General features: G+C 51.5%; 1 protein-coding gene across 3 annotated transcripts in view; it reads left to right on the top strand.

Moving 5' to 3' along the window:
• Positions 1 to 2,773: 2,773 nt before the first annotated feature.
• CDC42EP5 (CDC42 effector protein 5) overlaps positions 2,774 to 6,156 on the top strand; it is an 8,198-nt gene continuing 4,815 nt past the window's right edge. The window contains exons 1-3 of one of the 3 annotated variants that reach the window (XM_027099995.1): positions 2,774 to 4,576; positions 5,457 to 5,542; positions 5,954 to 6,044. The gene's annotated coding sequence lies outside the window, so the exon portion shown is untranslated. Of the gene's footprint in view, positions 4,577 to 5,456; positions 6,045 to 6,156 lie in introns of all 3 variants that reach the window. The other 2 variants (XM_027099996.1, XM_027099994.1) reach the window with 2 other exon arrangements.

The raw sequence follows: 6,156 nt of genomic DNA, 5'->3' as shown, positions 1-6,156 counted from the left end.
TGGTCTATGTGTTTGTAAGATCCCAGCCCAGTTGGAAGGTGGATACTGCAAACTAATTTCATGGGGCTTGGATGGGATGAGGTCATTAAAACCTTATTAGTTAGGGTTATTTTCCTTTCTCTCTTTACAAGGGGGTGGGGGGGGGGGCGGAATTCCCTGGAGGTCCAGTGGTTAGGACTCCGTGCTCTCACTGCCGAGTGCCCAGATTCAATCCCTGGTTGGAGACGAAGATCCCACAAGCCGTGAGGTGTGGCCAAAAAAAAGAAAAATCTTTCCTTTCTCTCTTTGCAAGGAGGATGTATTCAGGTATCATTTCTGTAACTAAAAATTACTTTACAAAAGAAGAAGCAAAAATAGCAGCGAATGTATCCAAGCCAAGGAAAGAAAGAAAACTCCTTGCAAGCTGTGTGTGTTGGGGGGTGGGGGTGGGGATGCATTGGGCGCCAGCTCAGCTGGAAGGAGGAGGGAGCTCCAGAGACAGAGCTCACACCAGACTGGCTGCACTCCCAGGGTTCCCTCTGTTGGCACAGATCCTGTCTCCAGCTCTTCTTCTTTTTTTTTTTTTCTTTCTGGCCTCACTGCATGACTTGCAGGATCTCAGTTCCCTGACCGAGGATCGAACCCTCGCCCCCTGGAGTGGAAGCGTGGAGTCTCAACCGCTGAACCGCCAGGGAAGACATCTGTCTCTGTCTCTCTGTCTCCCTCCCTCCCTCGCTCTCTCTCTCTCACCCCGTCTGTCCCTACCCTCTCTGGCTTCCTCCTCTCTCCCGCTGCATCTAGATGAGGCTCTTTCAAAGTCCTTTGGGTTGTTGGAAATACTTCCTGATGGGAAAACCCGAACCCTGGGTCACTCCCCACTCAGCATCGTCTGCCCACCCCTGAGAAGCTGGGGAAATGCCCAAACTCCACGCATAGGTCACCTTGCTTAGGGTCTCTGCTCTCCGTGGCCTTTGGTAGAGGCCCTGCCATGCTGACTCCGTTTCCTCATCTGCTCAATGGACATAATAACAGCACCTGCCTCATAGGTTGATATGAGGACTAAATGAGGTAATAAGACGGAGTGCTTCGAACAGAGCCCGTACACGGCAAGTGTTCAGCAGACTCGTCCTGCAGTTCGTCTGGGGCTCGGATCTGAACCAGCTTCCCCTCCCTTCCCAGCACAGCTGAACGCCTCACCTCCTCCACCCCTGCCTCTGCCTCACCCGGATCCAGGCCGGTGGAGTAGAGCCCCCGAAGCACCGCCCCACCTGTACACTGACCCAGGCTGCAGTCATCCCTCTATCCTTCCACCTGCTCCTTCAAGAGGCAGCCCCCGCTGCCCTGGGCTAAACCCTCCTCAAGTGCTCTAGACATGGGCTACCCGATACCTGGACCACTGGCCCCCAGTGGCTATTTCCATGTAGAATCAATGAAAATTAAATACAATTAAAATTTCACTTTCTCAGCCCCACTAGCTACATCTCAAGTGCCCAACAGCCACATGTGGCTACTGTACTGGACAGTCCCATCATTCCAGAAAGTTCTGTTGGACAGACCCTTTTCTTCCCTGCTCCTGGGGGTCCTGTCCTTTATAGAACCTACCTCTCCTATATCTTCCATCTCTCCTTCTGAGTCAGGGTCAGCCTGCCTGAGTTCAAATCCTGCCTGCACAACTTTAGGGCTGCATTAGCTAAGTTCCCTAAAAGTTAAGAGACAAACCAAAAAACCCTCTCTGTGCCTCAGTTTCTCCATCTGTAAAGTGGGAATAATAATACCAACCCCCTCCCGCCCATAGAGTTATTGCAAAGATTAAGGTTACATGTGGAAAGATCTTAGAACAGCTCCTAAAAAATTCTAAGCCCTTGATAAATGTTCGCTGCTATTACTGTTGTTATATACTTTCTTCCAAATGCTGAAGTAAGCTCAAGCCCCCTCTTTAAGTCTGTATGTAGTAGCAATGAATGAGTCCCAAAAGAAACTGCCAAGTGGGAAAAAAGTGCTAGCCCAAAACCATCCAGTAAAAGTTCCTTTGTGTGTTTAAAATGTGTGTTTAATATGTGTTTTCTTAGAGCACCATGTTGATCAGCTGTTCTCAACCCGGGGCAATATCCCCCCTCCAGGGGCCATTTGGAAGCAATGCTGGTCGTCTAAATCCTGGGGAGGGGGAAGCTACTGGCATCTAGTGGGTGGAGCCTTGGGACGCGGCTGAACATCCCACAGTGCACAGGATACTCCCACCACAAAGAACGATCCAGCCCCAAATGCCAAGAGCTCCGAGGTGCAGAAACCCTGGTCTGGGTGTTTGTAAGAGCCCAGCCCATTTGGAAAGTGGATACTGCAAACTAATTTCATGGGGCTTGGATTGGACAAGGTCATCAAAAGTTAAGTCAGAAAGAGAAAAACAAATACCGTATGCAAAAACATATTTATATGGAATCTAAAAAAAAAGTGTTCATGAAGGACCTAGGGGCAGGACGGGAATAAAGACACAGACCTACTAGAGAATGGACTTGAGGACACGGGGAAGGGGAAGGGGAAGCTGGGACAAAGTGAGAGAGCGGCACGGACATATATACACTACCAAACGTAAAATAGATCGCTAGTGGGAAGCAGCAGCATAGCACAGGGAGATCAGCTCGGTGCTTTGTGACCGCCTGGAGGGGTGGGATAGGGAGGGTGGGAGATGCAAGAGGGAGGAGATATGGGGACATATGTATATGTATAGCTGATTCACTTTGTTATAAAGCAGAAACTAACACATCATTGTAAAGCAATTATACTCCAATAAAGATGTTAAAAAAATGTCTATGTAAAAAAAAAAACCACCTTATTAGTCAGGGTTATTTCCCTCTCTCTCTTTACAAGGAGGATATCCTTTATGTAACTAAAAATTACATTTTCAAAAAAGAAACAAAGTAGCAGGAAGTGTATCCAAACCGAGCAAAGAAACCAAACTCCTCCTCTGACCCCTCCCTCTCCCCCCGGATATCCGTCCTGTCTTGCTCTCCTTTCTTTCACAGCAGACTCCCAAGTCCTCTGCACTTTTTCGTCTCCTCACTCTCTCCCTCGCCTCCCCAGCCACAATCTGGCTTACGCCTGCCCAGCCCCCATGGGCAGTTCTCACTCTGGCCACCGGTCACCTCTGGCTTGCCATTAAATCCAGTGGATCTTTTTGTTGTTGTTGTTTAAATCAGACTGAGACTGCGGAGAGGGGACCTGTGCGTCCTTCCAGGGCTTCTGCAGCCCATCTCTCTCCTCCTCCTTCACTTTCTCTGGCTGCTGCCCGGCCCTGGTCCAAGTTCCTTTCCCTTTCCTTATCTCTCAATGTCGCCCTTCTCAGCTGCTTCATCCCAGAACCCTGCTCTTCCCGCACTTCAGCCCAGAACCAGCTACCTAATTTGCGGGGTGCATTGCAAATGAAAATGTGGGGTCCCTTGTTCAAAATGATTAATAATGTGAAGATAGAGCAAACCGTGAAACCAAGTGCAGAGGGCCCTTCCAGGCAGGGCGACCCCCAAGACTGCACAGGTCGCTTGCCCGTGCAGCCGGTCCTGCTTTCCTCTCTTCTGGGCATGGCCTCTAGCAGCTCTTGTATACCTGTTCCTCCTCCCAGGCTCTCCAGCTTGGTGGCCACGCCACCATCCCCCGGGATCTGCCCTCTGAGGGTCCTTGGGGTAGACAGAATGCACCTCTAAAGATATCCAGGCATGAATCCCTGAAACCGATGAATATGTCGTATCATGTAGCAAAGGGACTTTGCACACAAGATTAAAGTTAGGGACCTTAAGACGGGGAGATTATCCTGGCGTGATGGTTCATTTTACTTGTCCGCTTGGCCAGGCTGTAGTACCTGGTTGTTCAACCAAACACTAACCCAGGTATGGCCGGGGAGGTGTTATGTAGGTGTGACTAACCTCTATACCCAGCTGACTCTAGGTAAAGGAGACGGCCCTCGAGAATGTGGGTGGGCCTCACCCAATCAGTGGAAAGGCCTTCACTGCAAAATGGGGAAGAAATTCTGCCTTAAAGACCACAGCATCGGGGACTTCCCTGGCGGTCCGGTGGTTAAGACTCTGCCTTTCCAATGCAGGGGGCGTGGGTTTGATCCCTGGTTGGGGAACTAAGATCCTGCATGCTACGCGGCGGGGCTCAAAACAACCACCAAACCAAACCAGAAACAAAGACCGAGGCGTCAGCTCCTAGCCTGACTGAGAGTTTCCAGTCTGCCTTATGGAATTCAGGCTTGCCAGCCCTTAGCATTGCAAACTCCCAATTCCTTGACATAAATTATGTATACTTCTGTATTAGCTTGTGCTGATTACCAGGTCATATATGAATACATCTCCATTACCGATGGTGATATATGTATAACGCCTGTGTTTTCCAGGTGGGCCGAGCCAAATCACATGAGCCCTAAAAGCAGAGGAGCTTTTCTGGCTGGAGGGAGGAGGGAGATGGGGCAGGCCTGCAAATCAGGGACACCTGAAGCATAAGAGGGGCTCAACTTACCGTTGCCAGAGGACAGACACAGGGAAAACACCGGAAGGATGCAGGCAGCCTCTTGGAGCAGACCAGCCCCCAGCTGACAGCTCAGCAGGTACAAGAGTTTTTTGTTTTGTTTTTGTTTGTTTCTGTTTTTGATGAGATGAAAGCGTTTCGGGACTAGATAGAGGTGATGGTTGTACAACATTGTGAATGTACTAAATGCCACTTTATTTTTTATTAATTAATTTATTAATTAATTAATTAATTTATTTTTGGCTGCGTTGGGTCTTTGTTGCTGCGTACGGGCTTTCTCTAGTTGCCAACTCTAGGGGCCATTCTTCGTTGAGGTGTGAGGGCTTCTCGTTGCCGTGGCTTCTCTTGTTGCGGAGCACGGGCTCTAGGCACGTGGGCTCAGTAGTTGTGGCTCGCGGGCCCTAGAGCGCAGGCAGGCTCCGTATTGTGGCGCACGGGCTTAGATGCTCCGCGGCATGTGGGAATCTTCCCGGACCAGGGCTCGAACCCATGGCAGGTGGAATGTTAACCACTGTGCCACCAGGGAAGTCCCCTACATACCACTTTAAAGTGAGTCATTTTATGTTATGTGAAGCTAACGTCAATAGAAAATAATTACAACTTTTATTTTGTGGCCACGCCACGTGGCATGCAGGATCTTAGTTCCTAGACCAGGGATCGAACCTGTGCCCCCTGCAGTGGAAGCGTAGAGTCTTAACCACTGGACCGCCAGGGAAGTCCCTGGATTGTTGTCACTTTTTGTCTCTGTCCCACTCCTTCAAGATTCAGGGCAAGCCACACCTCCTTGTTATCTATGAAACTAACTCTCTCCCTCTCCGGCCCCAGCATCCCAGCCCCAGCGCACCGCGGAGCCAGCCTCCTCCCCGGGGCCTCTACCTCCCCCAGGTCAGGCCCTCTGGCACACTGGCCGCTGAGGGATCTTCCTCACACCCACATCTGACTCTTCTTGTCGCCGCTAGGCACTGGCACTCGGTGATGTCATGACCTTTCTGTGGACGAGTCGCTCCCGGCAGGGATATTCATCCCGGGAACTCTCCAAAGCAGGGTGAGAGCTGCCCCTCCGAGGTCACATCCATCCTTTTGCTGGTCTTACTGCCTGACCTTGTGTGTTTTTCTCTCTCTCTTTCAAGCCCACACACACTCCCTCAACAGCTGCAATCTGGAAGAAATTATTCTTCTACACAGCCAGACTTCCCCAGTTTCAGGAAATTCCAGGCTGGCAGGGGGAGGGGCCGAGCTGGGGGCCGCCCTGTCCATCCATCCATCCCCCGCCCCGTCTGCCGTGTTCTCTGGGCGGGCGCACACCCAGTGCCAGCCTCCTCCCCTGGCCCACACTCAGCCCGGAGGGGCCTCAGCTTTTCCACCGCTACTTCCTAGTCCTTTAAATCCTAGAGGCAAACTTTTGGGGGATAAGGAAGGCTGGGAGGGACCTACGCCTTAACCCTCTCTGCCCCAGACACACTGAGCTGCACTGGGCGTGACTCTGCGCCCCTTTGGGCTCCTACTATGGCCCCCGAGAGGGGCTGACACTTCAGATCCCGGTGCAGGTAAAGAAGGGACTCCATGCCAGGGTCTGCCCGGGTTGGGGCTCAGACTCCTGGGTCTGAGGGGTGAGGGGCCGGGGGCCTGGACTCCTGGGTCTGAGGGGGGAGGGGCCGG

The sequence above is a fragment of the Aethalodelphis obliquidens genome, unplaced genomic scaffold (assembly GCF_003676395.1).
Source record: "Aethalodelphis obliquidens isolate GAN/ISIS:26980383/991018 unplaced genomic scaffold, ASM367639v1 scaffold166, whole genome shotgun sequence".
Classification (NCBI taxonomy): Eukaryota; Metazoa; Chordata; class Mammalia; order Artiodactyla; family Delphinidae; genus Aethalodelphis; species Aethalodelphis obliquidens.
The sequence above is the reverse complement of the archived record's forward strand: the minus strand, read 5'-3'. Positions and strand labels throughout refer to the sequence as shown.